Genomic DNA, 21,683 nt, shown 5'->3' with positions numbered 1-21,683 from the left:
CAGAGCTTTGATGGCATGGCCATCCATGGAGCCTTCCTGCCCGTGTCCTAATTGGAGCAGAAAGGTGACACCTACCTACCGTCCCCATTCTCTCCGCTCCCAAACACCCAAATTACCACAGGAGAAGACACCAAATTAAACTCCATACATTTGATGGCACAGAATTTCCTGAAGTATGCCTTTGCATTAATGTACACATCAAATTATGTAGTTTTATGCCCCAATCTTCAATATTTCCTGGAAGGACCATTTCAATATGGTGCAATGAACACAATGACAAATTTAGGCAACTCAGAAGCAGTTCATTAGCCCAGCTACATCAATTACACAGATCACAATTGGCATAACCAGCCATAGAATTCCCCCATGTGAAATCTTACCACTAACTGATCTGTTCCTGTATTGTGGGTATCTTCAGATAGCATACTCATTTTCAGGCAACTCTCTCAGTTACTTTTTTTTAACTGTTCATTTGCAAGATAAAATGAGTAAAATGAATCCGTGATCAAGGAGAAAATAGCGAGGCATCTTGAGGGGAATTGTTTGATAGAACAGACGCAGCACGGTTTCGTTAAGGGGAAGTCATGTCTGACGGATTTATTGGAGTTCTATGAGGATGTGTCTAGGGCGGTGGATAGAGGAGAGCCGGTGGATGTGGTGTTTCTTGATTTTCAGAAGGCGTTTGATAAGGTGCCTCACAAGAGGTTATTGCAGAAGGTCAGGGGGCATGGAGTTGGGGGTAGCATGTTAGCGTGGATAGGGGATTGGCTGTCAAATAGGAGGCAGAGAGTGGGGGTTAATGGGTGCTATTCGGATTGGCGGTTGGTGACTAGTGGAGTGCCACAGGGGTCGGTGCTGGGGCCTCAGCTATTTACCATTTATATAGATGATCTGGAGGAGGGAACCGAGTGTATGGTGTCGAAATTTGCTGATGAAACCAAGATTGGTGGAACGGCAAATTGTGCAGAGGGTGTGGAGAGTCTGCAGAAGGATCTAGATAGGCTGGGCGAATGAGCCAGGAACTGGCAAATGGAATTTAATGTTGGCAAGTGTGAAGTTGTCCACTTTGGTAGGAATAATGGTAGGAAGGACTATTACTTACATGGCGAAAAACTGCAGCATGTGACAGTGCAGAGGGACCTCGGGGTCCTTGTGCATGAGTCGCAAAAACCCAGCCTGCAGGTGCAGCAGGTGGTCAGGAAGGCGAATGGGATGCTGGCCTTCATAGCGAGGGGGATTGAATATAAAAGTAGGGAGGTCTTGCTGCAACTGTACAGGGCACTGGTGAGGCCGCAGCTGGAGTACTGTGTGCAGTTTTGGGCGCCGCACTTACGCAAGGATATTTTGGCCTTGGAGGGAGTGCAGAGGAGGTTTACTAGGCTGATACCGGAGTTGAGGGGGTTAAACTATGAGGAGAAGCTGAATAAACTAGGCTCGTACTCATTAGAGTTTAGAAGAATGAGGGGAGATCTCATTGAGACGTATAAGATGATGAATGGGATGGATAGGATAGAGGTGGAGAGGCTCTTCCCGCTCAGAAAGGACAGTAGGAGTAGGGGGCACAGCCTCAAGATAAAGGGGGGGCGGTTTAGAACGGAGTTGAGGAGGAACTTCTTCACTCAAAGGGTGGTGAATCTCTGGAATTCTCTGCCCATTGAAGTGGTGGAGGCTGCCTCGCTAAATATATTTAAGACGTGGGTTGATAGGTTTTTGATAGGCAAGGGGATTAAGGGTTATGGGGAGAGGGCGGGAATGTGGAACTGAGACACGACGGATCAGCCAGGATCTTACTGAATGGTGGGGCAGGCTCGAGGGGCTAGATGGCCTACTCCTGCTCCTATTTCTTTTGTTCTTATGTTCTTATGAGTAATCTCAGATCCTAATTAGAACAAGATTAAACAAATAAGGCAGGGGTTACAACTGAAGCTTGCTTTGCCTGTTTTTAATAAAAGTAGTCAGACAGAGAAAGCTCATCATCCTCCTCTGACCTTCATCATCTGGCTTCTACCCAACAGAAGGAGCTGGGGATTTACAAGTAGCTGGTTCAGAGATAATTTCCCCTTAGCAGGAGCAATTACCCTCTAATTGGCCTTAGTATGTACCCATTTAAATCACTTCTTCACAGGGTCTTAAAGGGACAGGGAACATTAAACAGAACAGATATATATATCATAGCAGAGTTTCAAATCCCAGGTTAACAATGAGAAAAACCAGAAAAAAAATCAACGGAACAGGCTGACGCACGCACAGGAAAATGCTGAATGAGAAACAACCACTCAACCATTCAATTCCATTCTTCCCACAGACATTTATTTATCCCTGAAGGGTTGAGTGGGACTATCAAAATTCCTTCCAAAACTCAAGCAGCTTTTATTGTCAGAAATAAAATCTTTTTTTTGGTGCTAAGCTGCTCATTAAAGACAGGAATGCCAATAATGGGTAATAGATCATTCTTCCACCATTAGCAATGTTCTACACGTTCAAGTTAGATATAACTGTCAACTTCATAGTTTAGTTCTTTCTGCACTGTCCTACTAATGGGAGGAATCTTGTTGTGAGGTCAGGGCTCTCACTTACTGGCCTCTTTTTGGGAAGGTTTTCAGCCACACACCAGTCAGAAAGCGGTGAGGCCACCAATGGGCCTTTCCCTAGAATCAAGACAGTAGGAGCAGATATTCTGCCGAGTGAGAGCTGCCAACCAATCAGTGTCACTGGACACACTATGGATCCTGCAGGAAGGTGTTGTAAAAATCAGTCTGTTTTAACCCTTATACGGTGGACAAATAACTTTGAGTAGACATCTTATTAGTACAAACAATATTTATTTAAACCCACACAATCAATAATCACCCACCCGACCAACAATAAGTTAACTTACAGAAAATACTAGAATTCAAGTACAATACAAGACCTTGACTTAACTTTGCATGACTGACAAGTACCCAAACGGATATTGGCCTTTATCTCTGCACTGGTCTTGGTAGTTGTCTGCGTAGTTTGGTCCTTTGGTCTGGTGTGGCACTCTGGCTCTGATTTTCTTTCTTGCCTTCCTTCTCAGGTGTGGTGGCTCTGAATCATTGTAGCTTGTTCGTGGGGTCAGAGAGAGAGAGATTCCTGGTTGTGCAGCATCCTTTATACCCCGTTTGGTTTCACGCCCCTTTTTTTGGCCATTGCCAATCAATCGATCAGGACTTGATCACCCTGATCGATAAGAGTCCAATCAGGTGCTACCACACTGATCTCTGGGTGTGTCCCTGGCGGCCATGTCTGTAGGTGTTGTAGGCACATAGGTCACATACTTCCCTCTTAAATAAGGATTCATGGTGTCCCTATGTCTGGCACACAACCCAGTGTGACCAGAAAGTGTCTTTCATCCTGGAGATGGCCCATATCCTGTGTATTCATTCATCAGGGTTGCAGCCTGTTTGTCTGTCTTTAAACTGTAGCCTGTCAGTTTAGTTTCTTGCCCAGTTGTCCCAGAGTGCTTTACAAAACGCCATTTTAGATGGCCTGTTTGGCTACAAAGGACACATCCAAAAGTTCCAGATCGAGAACCTGGGCTGCAGGTGAGTAATGTTCTGCGTGGGCTGTGTGGGTTCACAAGATGAGGGCTGTGGGGATAGGGAACGGAGGGGGGGGGCAGAGGTCGTAAGCCAGGTGTGACTCTCAGAAAAACTACCCTCACCTGGAGGTTGACCATGGATTTTCTTGCCCACAATTTAATTCTAGTGGAAGTGGAAAGACAGTGAGGTTCAGGGTATGCCAACACCACCTAAATAAATTTCCTTCCTGCCTCCAAGATCACCATGAATGAGAGCACAAGATTCAACCCTAACCTCAGAAAAATGACTCCTATTATACCAAGGTCGTTTCACTGTTTTCCACAAATAACTGCATTATGTCAAGGATTGAGCAAAATTGCAAACACTGGAACTTGGAATTAAAATAAAAAATGACCAATTTATCGGAATCTAAGACGAGAACAGGTCAAATATTGGTTCCATTGAAAATGAAGCAATCAAAAGATCTGAATTAAGCAGAAATTTTCTACTGTTGAAGTTTGAAAAGGCCAAAAGGGTGAAATTTGATAGTTCCCACAAAGGGCATTGGATTGCAATGTGCAATGCATCCATTCCTTCCAATAAAGATAGCATAGAAACATGATCACAGTGTGCAGCTGGCATTAAACATGCTGTTGAGTTGTTTCAGACTTACGCAGTGGAAGCAAAATTGTGAGAGGTTAACAAAGTCAGTCCAACTATATTACATGAAGCTAGCTTGCACCTCTTAATCGTGCAAAATAATAGAAATTGGCACTGGAAGTCATTCTAAAAGTGAATTTGATTTTGGAAAGACACAGGGATGGGATTCAAATTTTTCGAATCAGCGCTGGGCGGCTTTGTGCAGGAGCTGGACTAGAAGAGAGGGTCCTTTGACATCAAGGGACCAGGATGAATTCCAGACTAACAGATGGCCATGGGCACGGATAACTATTGCCAGGAATCTAATCTGGAATACCTGAATACGGTGCCACAAGAAGTGCAATGGCCCCACACGAGTGATTAAAGTTAGTAAATACATCTTCAAATGTCATATCTGACCAGTGATAATAATTTCTCCCTCAATATAAATAAAACAAAGGAGATAGTCATCGACTCCAGGGAGTATAGTGGAGAACATGTCCCTGTCTACATCAACAGAGTTGAAGTGGAAATGATCAAGACCTTCAAGTTTCTAGTGTCCAGATCACGAACAACCTGTCTTGATCCCTTTATGCTGATGCTATTGTTAAGAAAGCCCATCAATACCTTTACTTTTTCAGGAGGATAAGGAAATTTGGCATGTCCACTATGACTCTCACCAACTTTTACAGATGCATCACAAAAAGCATTCTTTCTGGCTGTATCACAGATTAGTATGGCTTCTGCTCTGTTCAAGACTGCAAAAAACTACAAAGGGTCATAAACGAAGCCCTATCTATCACGCAAACTAGCCTCCTATCCATTGACTCTGTCTACACTTCCCACTGCCTTCGAAAAGCAGCCACTATAATCAAGAACCCCATTCACCCGGACGTACTCTCTTCTACTTTCTTCAGTCAGGAAAAAGATACAAAATTCTGAGAAAATGTACCATATCACTCAAGAACAGTTTCATCCTTGCTGCCATCAAACATCTGAATGGACATACTTCATATTAAGATAATCTTTGTCTACACCCTAGCTATAACTAACACTACATTCCACACTCTCTCCTTTCCTTTTCTATGTACGGTATACTTTGTCTGTATACTGCGCAAGAAACAATAATTTACACTGTACACTGATACATGTGACAATAATAAATCAATTAAAATCATATAATTCTAGCCTCACACATTTCTCAATTTACTACCGCTTCAGTAATTTATCATATTGTCCTATCCATGGGAGATAGACACAGCTGTATGTCCTTATCTGAATGGAGGAGGCAATGTTGGCCTTCATTGGTCTGGCCATGGCTTCAACCATGGCCTATGGATGGACTGAAAGCATCAAAGATAATGTGCTCTTCATACCTACTCTTCATATCTCACTTTACCCCTTCTGTTAATCCTTGGTGAGCCAATGTGTTAATGGACGGCTATTGAGCCATATAGGCTGAAAATGTACCAAGCTCCAGGTTTATAATATACTGAGATTAGCATATGTGAGTTAAAACAGCTAAAATGCTTCTTACAAATATGACCAACATGGGGAAAAATACATCATGGATCTGCCACTGAAAACATCAAAATAGATAATCCCTCATGTCAGAATGTAACCAGTAACAACTTTGTATCACATGTAATGTGACCAATGGTAGCAAGGTGAAAGAATCAGCTGACTCAGTGAACCATAGAACCAATTACAGAATAATGTGATGGTCAGCTGACCACCTGACTCACTATAAATAAGAACTTGTTGGGAATTGTGGGGAGCTTGGAGTGGTCTAGGATGAGGGCTAAATTTGGAGTAACTAAGTTTCTTTATTAAACCCTTTCTTTGATTTATGATTTGGAGTAAGCTTTGTTATAAATTTTATTGCCTGCATTTGAAGAGTTCCTTCTGAGGAAACACCTCACTGTTAGGGATCCTCTCGGAAGGAGCGATCACAGTATGGTTAAATTTAAAGTACAGATGGAGCGTGAGAAGGTAAAATCCAATATCATTGCCTTGTGCTTAAACAAAGGTGGCTACAGTGGGATGAGGCAAGAGTTGGCTTAGGTAGACTGGGAGCAAAAACTTTATGGTGGGGTAATTGAGGAACAGTAGAGGACTTTCAAGATGATTTTTCACTATGCTCAGCAAAAGTATATCCCAGTGATAAAAAGGGACTGTAGAGAAGGGGAAAATCAGCCACGGATATCTAAGGAAATAAAGGAGGGTATCAAATTGAAAGAAAATTAAAAAGAGTGAAAAAACTAGAAAGTGCAGAAAAGATTTACTGGAATGTTACCGGGACTTGATGGATTGAGTTAGAAGGAGAGGCTGAAAAGACTGGGACTTCTTTCTCTGGAGCATAGGAAGCTGAGAGGTGATCTTATAGAACTCTATAAAATAATGAGGGACATAGACAAGGCAGATAGTCAATATCTTTTCTCAAAGGTAGGGGAGTCTAAAACAAGAAGGCACAGGTTTAAGGTGAGAGGGGGAGATACAAGAGTGTCCAGAGGGGCAATTTTTTCACACAGAGAGTGGTGGGTGTCTGGAACAAGCTGCCAGAGGTAGTAGTAGAGGTGGGTACAATGTTATCTTTTAAAAAGCATTTAGATAGTTAGATAGTACAATGTGTATAGAGAGATAGGGACCAAATGCAGGCAACTGGGATTAGCTTACAGGTTTTTAAAAAAAAGGGTGGCATGGACAATTGGGCAAAGGGCCTGTTTCCACGCTATAAAACTCTATGACTCTGCGACTCTAAAATGCATACAAAATGGCAAAGATTATTGGGAAACTAGAGTTATAGAAGTTTATAGCATGGAAACAGGCCCTTCGACCCAACTTGTCCATGCCGCCCTTTCTTTAAACCTCTAAGCTAATCCCAATTACCCACATTTGGCCCATATCTTTTGCTCCCCAATAGAGGATTGGGAAATCTTTAAAGGTCAATAGAAAGCCACAAAAAAACCTATAAAGAAAAGTAAGATTAAACTATGAGAGTAAACTAGCTCAGAATATAAAAAACAGCAAAGGTTTCTACAAATATATAAAAAGAAAAAGAATGGCTAAGGTAAACATTGGTCCTTTAGAGGTTGAGAAGGAGGATTTAATAAAATGAGGAAAAAGCTGAGGCATTGAACAGTTATTTTGTGTCGATTTTCAGAGTGGAAGCAAATAATATGCCAAAAATTGATGACAAGAAAGCTATGGCAGGTGAGGACCTAGAAATGATCATTATCACTAAAAAAACTGTGTTAGATAAGCTAATGGAGCTAAAGGTAGACAAGTGTCCTGGTCCTGAATTTTTACCAAAATTTGCTGTTCTCTAGGGTGGTTCCAGCAGATTGGAAAACAGCAAATGCGACACCACCATTTAGAAAAGGAGGTAGACAAAAGGTGGGTAACTGTAGGCCGGTTAGCTTAACTTCTGTAGTGGGGAAAATACTTGAATTTATCATCAAGGAAGAACTAGTGAGACATCTGGATAGAAATTGTTCCATTGGGAAGACATAGCATAGCTTCGTGAAAGGCAGGTCATGTTTAACTAATTTAGTGGAATTCTTTGAGGATTTTATGAGCATGGTGGACAAAGGGAACCTGTGGATGTGGTGTATCTGGATTTCTAGAAGGCATTCGACAAGGTGCCGCACAAAAGTCTGCTGCATAAGATTAAGGTGCATGGTATTATGGGTAATGTATTAGCATGGATAGAGGACTGGTTAACTAACAGAAAGCAAAGAGTGGGGATAAATGGATGTTTTTCTAGTTGTCGTGCCTCAGGAATCAGTGTTGGGAACACAATTGTTTACAACTTACCTAGATGATTTGGAATTGGGGACCAAGTGTAGCATGTCAAAGTTTGCAGATGGCACTAAGCTGAGTGGTAGAGCAAAGCATGCAGAGGACACTGAATGTCTGCAAAAGGGATATAGATAATTTAAGTGACTGGGTAAGGGTCTGGCAGATGGGGTACAATGTTGGTAAATGCAAGGTAGTTCATTTTGGTAGGAATAACAGCAAAATGGACTATTATTTAAATGGTAAAAAAATTGCAGCATGCTGCTCTTCAGAGGGACCTGAGTATCCTTGTGCATGAATTACAAAAAGTTGGTATGTGGGTGCAGCAAGTAATTAAGAAGACAAATGGAATTTTGTCCTTCCTTGTTAAAGGGATGCTGTTTAAAAACAGTGAGGTTATGTTGCAGCTGTATAAGGAACTAGTGAGGCCACACCTTAGTTGAGAAAGGATATACGGGCACTGAAGCAGTTGAAGAGGATATTCATTACGTTGATTTCGGAGTTGAGAGGGTTGACTTATGAGGAGAGACTGAGTAGACTGGGACTAGACTCATAGGAATTCAAAAAAATGAAGGAGGGTCTTATAGAAACATAAAAGTATGAAGGGAACAGATAAGATAGAAGATAGGTAGATAGGGAGGTTGTTTCCACTGGCAAGTGAAACCAGACCTGGGGGGGGTGCATGGTCTCAAAATAAGGGAAAGCAGATTTAGGACTGAGTTGAAGAGGAACTTCTTCACACAAAGAGTTGTGAATCTATGGAATTTGCTGCCCAGTGAAGCAGTTGAGGCTACCTCACTGAATGTTTTCAAGGCAAAGATGGATAGATTTTTAAACAGTAAAGGAATTAAGGGCTATGGTGAGCAGGTGGATAAGTGAAGCTGAGTCCATGAAAAGATCAACCATGATCTTATTGAATGACAGGGCAGGCTCAAGGGGCCAAACGGCCTACTCCTGCTCCCAGTTCTTACGTTCTTATGCTCCAGATACCCCAACTCATGGGGCCCCATAACCCACTCAGTGTACTTGAGTTAAAGGAGAAAAAAGAGCACAATGTATCTGCTCTAGATTTCCAGTTCAGTAATCATGTTTCGCACAGGAGAGAATGCTGAAAGAAACAATTATCCACGTTCAGTTGAAATGCTCCATGGTTGAACACTTTGCTGGCACTCAGAGCCTACAGAGAGAAAGACCACAGAAGCAAGGTAGCATAGAATGCACAATGCATTTGAGACCCAGCCCAACATCCAATTCCAGAGACAAAAGCAGAATACTGCAGACTTGGAAATAAAACCAGGACACACCAGAAATACTCAGCATGTCAGTAGCATATGTGGGAAGAGAAATGAAAGCTATGTCACAGACCTGAAATATTGGGCTGAATTATACAATGCAGCGGATTCCCCACCCACCAGGCCAAAATGTCTGGGAGCTCGCTGACAGTACATTGGTTACCCTGCAACCATTTAAGCTGGACATAGGATTTTTGCCCCTGTGAGTCAGGAAATCCTGCCTCAGAGGTGCGGACTAATTAGAAGAATTTGAAGCTCTACAGAATTCCAGGGACTGAGATGTGCAACTTTGAGTGGGTATTTGAGTAGGTGTTTAGGGGTACTAAGCTGGTAGGCTGGCACAAGGGGGAGTGGGCTAGAATTTGAGAAGTAATGGGAGGACAGAACCAGGAGGAATAACATCTTGAAGAAGGTCATTTGCCAATCTACCCAGGGGGGCCTGTTGAAGAGGGACTATACTCATCTTTCTGCTACCTGCCCATACAGAGAGACCAGCTAGACCTTTGGTATGGGCCTCTCTTGCCACCAGTTATCTACTGACAGTCGTGGGATGAGGTCCTTAAGTTCTTATGTGGGAAGTAATTGCTGACATAAGGGTGTCAATTGGCTTGCTGGCTGATGGGACACTCCCTCTACTGTATAATTGCAATGGGGCAGGGCAGGTAGGGAGGCAGTGAGCATCCTGCCTGTCAGATGAAATGAGCCCTCACCCCTTCAAACAACTGACAGGGGAACATAAAATCTAGTCCATTAACTAGCCAAATGGAAACTTAGGGATGGTGGGAAAAGTGAATCAATATTACAAGTGAAGAGTGATAATTATTATTTTAAATTTTAATTTGAATTAAAGTGTATTTCTGATTACGCTAGATCTATTTTTCCTGAATAAATGTTCTACAACTGTGTTTAATGGTAGAGTCATAGGCCCTGATTTTACCGGCATGGCTGCCCAAGGTTGTAAGATTGCGTCCGAGGCCAATGTGGATTGCTGTTCTGTGTGCCTCGTCCACCCTGATTTCGGGGTGGCCATGCCAGTAAAATTAGGTCCACAGAGTCAGAGGTTTATAGCACTGAAACAAGCCTTTCGGTCCAAATTGTCCTTGCCACCCTTTCTTTTTAAACACTAAGCTAGTCTCAATTGTCCGTATTTGGCCCATATCCCTCTATACCCATCCTACCCATGTAACTGTCTAAATGCTTTTTAAAAGTCAAAGTTGTGCCTGCCTTTACTACTATCCCTGGCAGCTTGCTCCAGACACTCACCACCCTCTGTGTGAAAAAGCAATTACCCCTCTGGACCCTATTGTATCTCTTCCCCCTCACCTTAAAACTATGTCCTCTATTTTTAAACTCCCCTACATTTGGGCAAAGATGTTGACTATTTAACTGATCTATGCCCCTCATTATTTTATAAACCTCTATAAGATCACCCCTAAGTCTCCTACACTCCAGGAAAAAGAGTCCTCTTTTAACTCTCCTTACAACTCAATTATGTATATGAAATATATTCTTCAAGAAGAAAAAAAAATGACTAACTTTGTGTGCTTTCTAGTATTTCCTATACATGAGTCAAACAAAAAAGTTACTAAGTAAGATTATTGGGTTATTAGGTGATGGACACAGAAGGTTCTATCTTATATTACAAGAATGCAGAGGTATTGGGGAGAGTAATTAATTATCAATTGTTTAGTTAATTAGTTCACACAAGTTATGTCTCCTTTAGGTTAGTATTTAGTCCTCAAAAATTAAAAGAGAAGAATAATGAATTCTTGAAAAGAATGTAAGAAATTTCAGAACAAGAAAACCTACTTTCATAATCCCTGCCTAACCAAAATTGCCATGGATTCCCTCCATATAACATTTCCATGCTGTTATCAGCTCAACTACAATTTCTCTAAACCAAACATTTTAGCCCTTTCCATTTTTCTGATATTATCATTTAAACCAAGTACGATAAAGTGCTCATTTAATGCATCAGTATGCTCACTAATCTGCACATTTGTTATGATTGAACAATTAAATTAGTCACCTGTGACACTAACACAAAAATCAAAATGGGCAATAATGAGTAGCAGCTCTGAGGCTGCTAAGTGTATTACTTAATCAGTGACTTTTGAACCCAGGATAGGGTACAGCGTTCCCAGAACTTAGTCTGTGCCAGTTTGGACATGTTGTGATGCGTTGTGAAGGGGTATGGTAGCATAATGATTATATGACTAGGCCAGTAATCTAGAGGCCTGAACTACAAGGCCATAAATGTGAGTTGTAAAACTGTTAAGGCAGCTGGAAGAGTACTCCATTAAATAGAATCTAGGTGACAAAGCTAACACCAATAATAGTGGCCACGAAATCACTGCATTGTCATAAAAACATATCATTAATGTAACTGAGGGAAGGACGTCTATAATTTTGACCTAGTCCGGCCTACATGTAACTCCAGATCCAAAGTGCTTACTTTTCTGCCCTCTGAAATGGCCCAACCAACCACTTTGTTGTATTCAAGAATATGGTTTATCACTACCTTCCTAAGAGTAAATACAGATGGGCAATAAATGCTGTCCTTGCTACCAACGTCCATATGGAACTAAACCTATTAAGAACCTTATTGTTACTGTCTCAAGCAGTAAGAATTAAACATCATACTTAAGATCTTTGGCTATTAGCTAAATGGAACCATCTGAGATAAATTAACATCTTAGTTCAGCAATATAGTGTTCTCGGACTAAGAATTGCCACTGGTGCAGAGTAATAAATGTCATAGTGTAATCTGTGTTTTGTGTGCAATTTATTTTTTTCCCTAACACTCATGACAGAAGCTGACGCATCAGCTGTCATGAAAAGAAACAAGACCATGTAGATGCTGCCTATTTGAATTATTCATTATATCTGGTCATTGATTTTTCTCTGCTGTTGTCCACCATTCACTGCACAAATACATTTCAGCAATGATGTTCAAATTACATTAAGCATTGAAAATTGTCAATCTTGTTTTCCCTTCAAATCATAAGAAAACACAAAATTCAGTCTTGTGAAAACCAAATAATAAGATGAAGTGATTGTTGATTACTATGATTCTGTTATAAACTCTATTGCTGAGACAAAGCATTAATTTGTAAGCACGTTATATCACAATGAAATATCAGTAATGGCTGTATATTTTCACACTGAAATGCTTCTTCTATTTTGTATGCTGTCAATGCTAGGTAATGCTATTAGTTGTCTTTTGACATTTGGATAAACAGTGATTTAAACCTTTAACTCAATTATGCAAAGATCATTTCTCCAATAATTGCCTGGCCTTAGAGAATAAGCAGTTACAGATAAGTGAACAATTAATCATCTACTTATTTGAGAAAGATGTTTTGTTTCCACTTCAGATAAAGAATAAGCCTTAGGGTTACAGAAACATTTCCAATTCTTCAATACAGAGACAGAATTTTATAATCTCCAGCCAATTGGATTTGCAGGCAAGTAGACCATTAATTTTGAAGGGTGGCAGGAGCACCGACTCTTGACCTGCCCACAATTTTATGGGGCAGGCGAGGCTAAGGGTGAGACAGCCACCTTCACCCCAGTTGAGGTCCTTAATGATTTGCATACCTCAATTTTGAGACTGGCAAGAAGAGCTCAAGGACATGGAGGAAAAGCCTGATATTTCACCCTGTTCAAGCCTGGGCTGAGAAGTAGGAATGCTTCCCTCAAAGACCCCCTTTCCATACAGGGTGCCCATCCCAACGTCTGTCACCCAGGAGTATTCCTTACCTTTCTCCCTCTGCTGGTCTCTACATCATGAGCCCTGTCCTCACCGTCGTTCTCCCCTGTGAGGCTCCGGCATTTTGCTGGTTCTTGAGTCTGAGATTTAGATTCTAGGAACTATCTTTAGTTTCATTCATAACCACTGCTACCATTAGCACTGTTGGGACTACAGAGCTACAAGAAAATCAGTTTGGTCAGCAGCTCTCTGAGATAGGAATTTCTCTCAAGTGCAGACAGAAGTCTGGTTTCCAGTCAGTCAATATACTTCAGAGCAGTAATTAACTGTGAGGCTGCCATAATCGATTGCTCTGTTCAGGTGGTGGGATAGAAAATCATGCCATCTAAAAGAAAATCTTGTCCCAGAAGACTATGGGAGTGTTCCTGCCAAAAAAATCTCAGTGCTGAATGAAAATGGGAGAGTTTCAGATCCATTTTCTCAGCAAGCCACAAATGAAAACCTATGGCACATTGTGCATTTGCACAACCTGATTCGCACTAGTAGGAGAGGGACAGGGCCAAGGCTCGCCAGAAAGCCAGCTGCTCAAATCAGAGGGCACAATTACACATGTGCAGATCTCTCTGTTTCGTCAACCAGCATTTACATGGATTTAAATATTATAGTCAGCCTCACACCCTTCCTGGGCACAAGGCTGATCTTGCTGAAAACCTGAGGCTGGTACAATCGCAAGAGGCGAGAAAGGGGATGCAAACCCAATTTTCCACCTCTCAGACGATCTTACCAGCTTGCCCTGCTAAACCGGTGAGATCACCCCCAATGTGTTTAATCACTGTGCCAAACTGTTGTTCTGAAGCCAGACACACACTATTTGTTCAATGTTGTTCTGATTCCCCATGCTAATTTATCCTGTCTCTGATTCTATACGAGAAATACTTACTTGTGTTTCCCACTCTCTTGTTATATCCTTACAAAAGCTCTTATAATCTCCTTTTATATTCCTAGTGAGTTGACTCTCATTTTTTTATTTTTTATTTCATCAATGTTTTCATAGCCTATTGGTTTCTAAAATATTCCATTTTACGATACACTACTATTCTTTGCAATATTGTAACTCTTCTTTTAATCTAATAGTATTCATGGTATTGGTAAACCATGGATGTATCTTTCTCAGAGTTTTTATTTTCAATAGAATGTAATTTTGTTGAATATGAATTTCTTTAAATGTTTCCCACTGTTCATTTACTGCCGTACCTTTTGTTTTATTTACCCAATCAACCTTAGCCAGCTCTTCCCTCACTCCTAAGAAGATTGACTTTGTTTAAATTTAAAATTCTTGTTTGATTAGAATATATATCATTTTCAAACTTAAGGTGGATTTCATTTGTATTATGATCACTATTTCCCAGTGGATATTTTGCTGTGACATTGTGAGATAACAATGCTTCATTACACAATATTAACACAATATTAGATCTAAAATAGCTTTAGTTCTCGTTGGTTTCACAACATATTGTTCCAGGAAACTCTGACAGAAGCATTCAACAAACTAATCTTCCAAATCATCTTTGCCAGTTTGATTGCTCCAATCTATATGAAGATTAAATTCCCATACAACATTCACATTGCTTTTGTTATAAGTTCCAATAATTTCTTGTTTATTGCTATGTCTACTGGTATGATTACTATTAAGGGATTTATAAACTCCCCAACAGCATATTCTTACTCGAGTTATTCCTAATGTCCACACATACTGATTCTACCTCTTGATTTTTTGAACCAAGCTCCTTTCTCACAAATGTCCTTATGCCCTCCTTTATTATCAGTGACCCTAACCTTCCTTTCCCATCTTTTTATTGAGCTCTTTGAGAAGGTGACCAAAGAGGTGGATAAGGGTAAAGCAGTTGATGTGGTGTATACGGATTTCAGTAAAGCATTTGATAAGGTTTCCCATGGTAAGCTACTGCAGAAAATATGGATGCATGGGATTGAGGGTGATTTAGTGGTTTGGATCAGGAATTGGCTAGCTGATAGAAGATAGAGGGTGGTGGTTGATGGGAAATATTCAACCTGGAGTTCAGTTACTAGGTGTACCTCAAGGATCTGTTTTGGGGCCACTGCTGTTTGTCATTTTTATAAATGATCTAGATGAAGGATGGGTTAGTAAATTTGTGGATGACACTAAAGTCGGAGGAGTTGTGGACAGTGCCGATGGATGTTGCAGTTTGCAGAGGGACATAGATAAGCTGAGAGGTGGTAAATGGAGTTTAATGCGGAAAAGTGTGAGGTGATCCACTTTGGAAGGAGTAACAGGATTACAGAGTATTGGGCTAATGGAAAGACTCTTGGTAGTGTGGATGAGCGGAGAGATCTCAGTGTACATGTGCATAGATTCCTGAAAGTTGGCACCCAGGTTGATAGGGTGTTAAGAAGGTGTACGGTGTGTTAGCTTTTATTGGTTGAGGGATTGAGTTTTGGAGCCGGGAGATTATGTTGCAGCTGTACAAAACTCTGGTGCGGCCGCACTTGGAGTATCGCATACAGTTCTGGCCACCACATTATAAGAAAGATGTGGAGGCATTGGAAAGGGTACAGAGGAGATTTACCAGAATGTTGCCTGGTATGGTGGGAAGCTCTTATGAGGAAAGGCTGACGGACTTGAGGTTGTTTTCGTTAGAGAGAAGAAAGTTAAGAGGTGACTTAATTGAGGCATACAAGATGATCAGAGGATTAGATAGGGTGGACAGTGAGAGCTTTTTCTTCAGATGGTGATGGCTAACATGAGGGGACATAGCTTTAAATTGAGGGGTGATAAATATAGGATGGATGTCAGAGGTAGGTTCTTTACTCAGAAGGTAGTAAGGGTGTGGAATGCCCTGCCTGCAGCAGTACTGGACTCACCAACTTTAAGGGCATTCAAATGGTCATTGGATAGGCATATGGATAATATTGGAATAGTTTAAGTTAGGCAGTCATTAGATTGGTTTCACTGGTCGGTGCAACATCGAGGGCTGAAGGGCCTGTGCTGCGCTGTAATGTTCTATGTTCTATCTGTCTGTCTTTTCAAAATGTTGTGTATCCTGAAACATTAATTTCCAAACTTTGGTCAGCATGTACCCATGTCTCTGAAATGAAATTAAATGTAAACCATTTATCTATGTGTACCACTGGCTCATATATCTCTTTGTGAATGATCTGCACATTCAAATGTACAAGTTCAGCTATGCGTTTAACAAATGGTAAAGCAGGCTTAATGGGTTTTATGGCCTTTACCTGCTTCCATTTCCTAAATTCTTGTGGCTGCATGTCCTGATAATCCTGGTCATGAAAATGTCACTGTTAGGCTACTTCATACAAGCTAAATGGAGTTCAAATTGATTGAAAAATATGATACACAATGTAAAAATTGAGGCTGAATGTAATCTAGAAAAAAAATACATAACATATAATGAATTGACTTCTAAAAGGAGTTTATAGTATAGTGTTCATACCAAAATGCAGAGCACAATAATCAGTATGGTGGCCTGGAATCTCAAAAGCCATAATGGAGATTAATTTATATGCCAGTCTTGTGCCATCAATAGTCAAGAATCTACAGGACCATTATTAGCATCAACATTTCCATCTAGACCATGGGGATGGCCAGGAATAGAATTGTTTGACTGCAGAGGGAAAATGTTGCGCACAGTTTTTGCCTATTATGTCGCTGGTTGGAGATCAGCAGACTCTCACCACAACTGCAGAAGTTCTAAAATGCGTTTATTCCACCCATGGTATTCTCATGAAGTAGTGCTCAATAATGCAGTTCGTAAATTAACACTTCAGACAATTTGTCAAAGAATATGGATTCACTACGTGACTAGTTCATTACACGTCCAGAGGCCAATGAAGAAGCGGAGAGAGGCTTGAAAACAAATTAATTTGCTTATGAAAAAGTCTAAGATCTAGATGTGGCCTTACCACCATTAAGTTAATGGAGTCATGGTAGCTGAACTATTAATGGGATGAATGCTAAAGACTCAATTTTCTTCATTGAAGCAAAAACTGAGATCCAACATCACATGCGAAGATCTTTCCAGCCCACTGCACTGGTGGGAAATATGAGCAAGAGGTAAAAAAAATCAAGTTCACACCTGATTTCTTGCTTGTCACGAAACTTCCAGTCCAATAAGCTTCACGCCCAGGAAGCAAAATATTGCGGGTGCTGCAATCTGAAACAAAAACAGAAAATGCTGTATCCTTTAGGATCAGCCAGACATGAAATTTTGCTTTATTTTGTCTTCACTGATGCTGTCAGACCTGCTGAGATTTTCCATCATTTTCTGATTTTGTTTAAGGCTCTGAACATGTTAGAAGCTGCAAGAAAATAATAATTTGCATATGAACAAGATGGGGATGTTGAGGCAAACTCTACATCAAACGCCCAGTTCATGAAATGGGCGTAGGCATTCACCCTCAACCAAAAGCATTAATGACAAGACCAGGAAGAGTTATAAAGATCCTAGATAGGCTGAACTTGGTTAAAGTTTCAGGGGGAGATCACAGAATTGTTATGGTGTAGAAGTAGGTCATTTGTCCTATCATGTCTGCACCAGCTCTCCAAAGGAATGATTCACCTAGTACCAGTCACATCATGGCCCTCCCTTAATACTGTCATTGTCCTCTCCATGTTGTAATATCCCCTCCCCAATGACACCACACTTTCCCCAATTATATCGTGCACCTTCCAAATCAGCACACTCTCACCCCACAGAATACAACGGCGCAAGCCACAAAAATACACAAATTGAACAATGCTTAAATGCTTTAGTGCTCTTTAGCTTGTTAAAAACACATCTGGGTGAATAATTGCTGAATTAAAATCCAAGCTTACCTCTTGTCAGAATGATGGTAAAGATAGTCAATATTGTGATGTATAGCTTGAGGCAAGAAAACATAGAACTTGCTGATAAACAATGAGATGGAAATATCAGCCAACGGCATCACTGCAGTACAGGCCAGTGCAGAATATAATGAACGAGTCCAATGCCGAAGCAAATATTCCAATCAACAAAATGCATCTGCTGCCATTCAGCATATTTGAGAGTCTTATTCAATTTCAAACATTAACTTCTTTACTTTCTCTCACAAAATCAAAGACGTTATTGCTGTAAATTCACATAAGTCCAGTGATTCCATCCTTTGCCCTAAAGAGACTTACTGAAAGCCAGTCTTGAGAGCAATGGTGGTTCGAGCTATTAGCATGTGATCAGCCACAGTCGTGATATTAGACAGCAATGGTCCATTTTGAAATATAGAATGTAAACAAGAGAATATTGAATGCGGACAGATTTTAAGATTTTCTTGCTTCACCCCTTGTTAACATGGCAATTCAGTTAGCTTTTCTTTACTTTCTCCCCACAATACCCTCAAGTACCTCATCGTAGGTAAAACTGTGTAAAGACGCACTTTCAATCAACAATATTGCTGAACTTATCAAATGTTCCTGACTCATCGTACTTCACAAATAATTTTAACTCTTGTCAATACAGAAAAGAAATGTTCACTGGAATATATAGGACAGGTATTGTTAAAAATATTTTCAGAATAGTTTCCACATTTGGAAACCAGCGTGTACAAGTCTGTACAAGTCAGCTGCTGATCTCAAAGCCCAGAGCTCATCATTTTTGGTGAAATGAACAAATTGTTTCACTTCATCTTCAAAAGTTTCGTGTTTATGTCCTCCCAATAGAATTCACTTAATTTCTTACTGTAGTGGTTTTTTAACCATTTTCATCAAAACATCTGTCAAAAGGCATACAAAATAAATCAACAGTTTTCTTCAGAGATTCACTTCACTCTCCTATTGCACTATTATTATGTGACAAATAACATTGACAGTCTCAATGATGATCTTTTCGTGTCCCCTTTAAAATGATTTAATTGTCTTTAGTTGTATTGAAAAATAACTTTGTGTCTTGTATGCTTCTCCTCATCAAAAGGACCTGTCTTTTTTGTTAATGTTAGTGTCACTGCTTCCACTGAGATACAGTCATTTCAAACTTGATGAAACTTTTAACTGAGACTAACAATTGCTCAGCATTCAATAAAGTTGTAACAGCATTTTCCAATGACTTTCTGATGGCATTGAACCTTTGAGGTAAACTCTTCTACAAAATAGTAGTATTTTATTGTACTTTTCAAACTTCTCTAAGGATTTTGCTTCAGCTTTCACATGTGTTTTTTTTCTCCATTTGATGCAACAAAAGGTTTCCTTTATATTACCAAAGTTAATTTTGAAAGCCAAAATAGCATTTGTTTGAATGGACCATCTGACGTCATATATTCCTCTGAATGTTTTCATTTGCCTGCCCCAAGCATGAATGCAATATATTCCACTGATCATGGAAACAAATAAAAGGGCATACATGTTTTGAATGAAGACAAAAACTGTACAGCCACCTCGCAGAATCCAACTTCAGGATTGTAGGTTTCATTCATGGAGTGACTGGAATGTGGGGTAAATAATGCGCAAGTGCTTTGTGCTATTCAATCTGGCTTGTAGATCTGAACATTTTCCTGCTACATATGCAGCATTATCGAAGCTCTACTCGTGACAATTTTTGATGTTCAAACATAAATTTGCAGTAAGTTCCAAAACAGTTGTCTGCAAACACTCAGAATTGTGTAATTGCAGCTGGACAAAATGAAGAATTATGCCTATATTCAGCACTTAGAATCAAAATGGTAAAATTTTGACTGCGGCAATAACATGTCTCAGCATTTTCCTCCAGTAAAGAAGACTCCTTTTCAACCTAAGCTGATAATGGAGTCTGTTCTTCCGGATAACTTTTATCTTGGAATGAACTTACATATGGTATTAATATCAGCTTTGTTTCATGATTAGCAATATCTCCTCCAACATTTCTCTAGTTAGAGTACCCATTGATGAATGCTTGTTCCTCTTTAGGGATCAGGGTATGATTTAGAAACATAAGAATTGACTGCTTAGAGCTTTACGAAAAAGAATTAACCAATTCTAGTTTCTGTCATTCCATTGCTCTTCACCCTCAGAAGATGAGACTTATAATCATAGAATCCCTACAGTGCAGAAGGTGGCCATTCAACCCAACGAGTCTGCACCAATGACAATCCCCATAGCTCCAATCAATTACCCTAGCAAGTCCCCCTGACACTGAGGGGCAATTTAGCATGGGCAATCCACCTAACCTGCACATCTTTGGACTGTGGGAGGAAACAGGAGCACCCGAAGGAAACCGACACAGACACAGGGAGAACCTGCAAACTCCATTCAGACAGTAACCCAAGCCAGGAATTGAACCCGGGTCCCTGGTGCTGTGATCTAACAGTGTTAGCCACTGTGCCACCACTTGAAGACTTGTACGAAGACTTGCAACCTGCTTTCGGCTTGTAACCTCAAACCCTTCTCTCAAATTTTCCATGCTACCTATGTTTTCTAGTTTCTTTAGTTTTAAATATTCTATCATATCCAATGCAACAGAAATTGTCCATAAGACAATCAGGGTAGGTTTTTTCCCGCACTTCAATAGAAGAAATATCTTGTTGTTCCATTGACATTGCAAATTGCACTTCTGGTTCAATTTTTTCTGGCGATGCCATCTCTCCAGAAATCAGCAAGTCTAAGTGATCAGATAATTAATCCAAACTTTTGATGGGTGAGCATGAATGTGGAGTTTGTACATTGCTCAACACTTCAAACTTTTTAAAGTAAAATGACAAGCTGTCTATTTTGCCGATCTTCATCCTGATGGCTCACCTTCAACTTCCTGTATTTTTGACAGTCAGGTTGTCGGGGGGGTGATGGGGTGTTTGATCAGAGTTATGATGTAGTCAGTGGGCTGTACTTTGTAGGTGGTGTATATTTGCAGGGGGGGTGTCACGTGTGGGTAAATGGGATGTGATGGTTTTGGGGGGTCACGTGGAACAGTCTAATGTCTGATGGTTGATGGAAAGAGGTCAGCAGTATAGTTATCCAGAAGCTAGGTGCAGAATTCTCCCCAAAAAATTCTAAATGTTTTTTTCAGTGGGAATTCAGACTAGAATCACTCACATTCTGTGCAATGCAGAGGCCACCGTTATGAATATTATTAGATTTTAGGAGGGTGGGCCTATTCCCACTTGGGAGGCTGAAATCAATGGGTTTGCACATGCGCAGTGACTCCACACTGTCAGCCTCCTGTTTGCTGACCAGCTTGATCACTGGCCAGTCCGGGACTCCCACAGTCCTGCCCTCCCAACGCCCCCCCAACCATTCCTAGTCGAGCCCCGACCCGCCACCCTGATACCTGCCCCTCCCCCTCCAGTGCCAATCTCCTCATCACCATCCCCCACCACACCAGCACAGGAAGGCTCACTTGGCTGACACCCCCCACCAGCCCAGCCTGCCCTGATCGCTGGCCTCTCTCCTGCCCCTATTGATCCAAATGTAGAGTGACAGTGGCCCCCCACAGCCCCACCGATTGCCCCTAGTTCCCAATCAGGTCCCACCCCTTGTCCCAATAGGCCCCACTCCTTAGTACTGCTCCATGCCCAATGGGCAGTGCCAAGGTGCATCCTGGGCATTGGCACCTTGCCCCTTGGTCAATGCCGGGGCACAGGCTGGCATTGCCAGGGTGCCAATGCGTATACCCTAACCACCCCCCAGCCGACTGATTGCCGGTGGGGCCCAACTGCCCTCCT

Source organism: Carcharhinus amblyrhynchos, chromosome 4, assembly GCF_965287045.1.
Source record: "Carcharhinus amblyrhynchos chromosome 4, sCarAmb.v2.hapA, whole genome shotgun sequence".
NCBI lineage: Eukaryota > Metazoa > Chordata > Chondrichthyes > Carcharhiniformes > Carcharhinidae > Carcharhinus > Carcharhinus amblyrhynchos.
The sequence above is the reverse complement of the archived record's forward strand: the minus strand, read 5'-3'. Positions refer to the sequence as shown.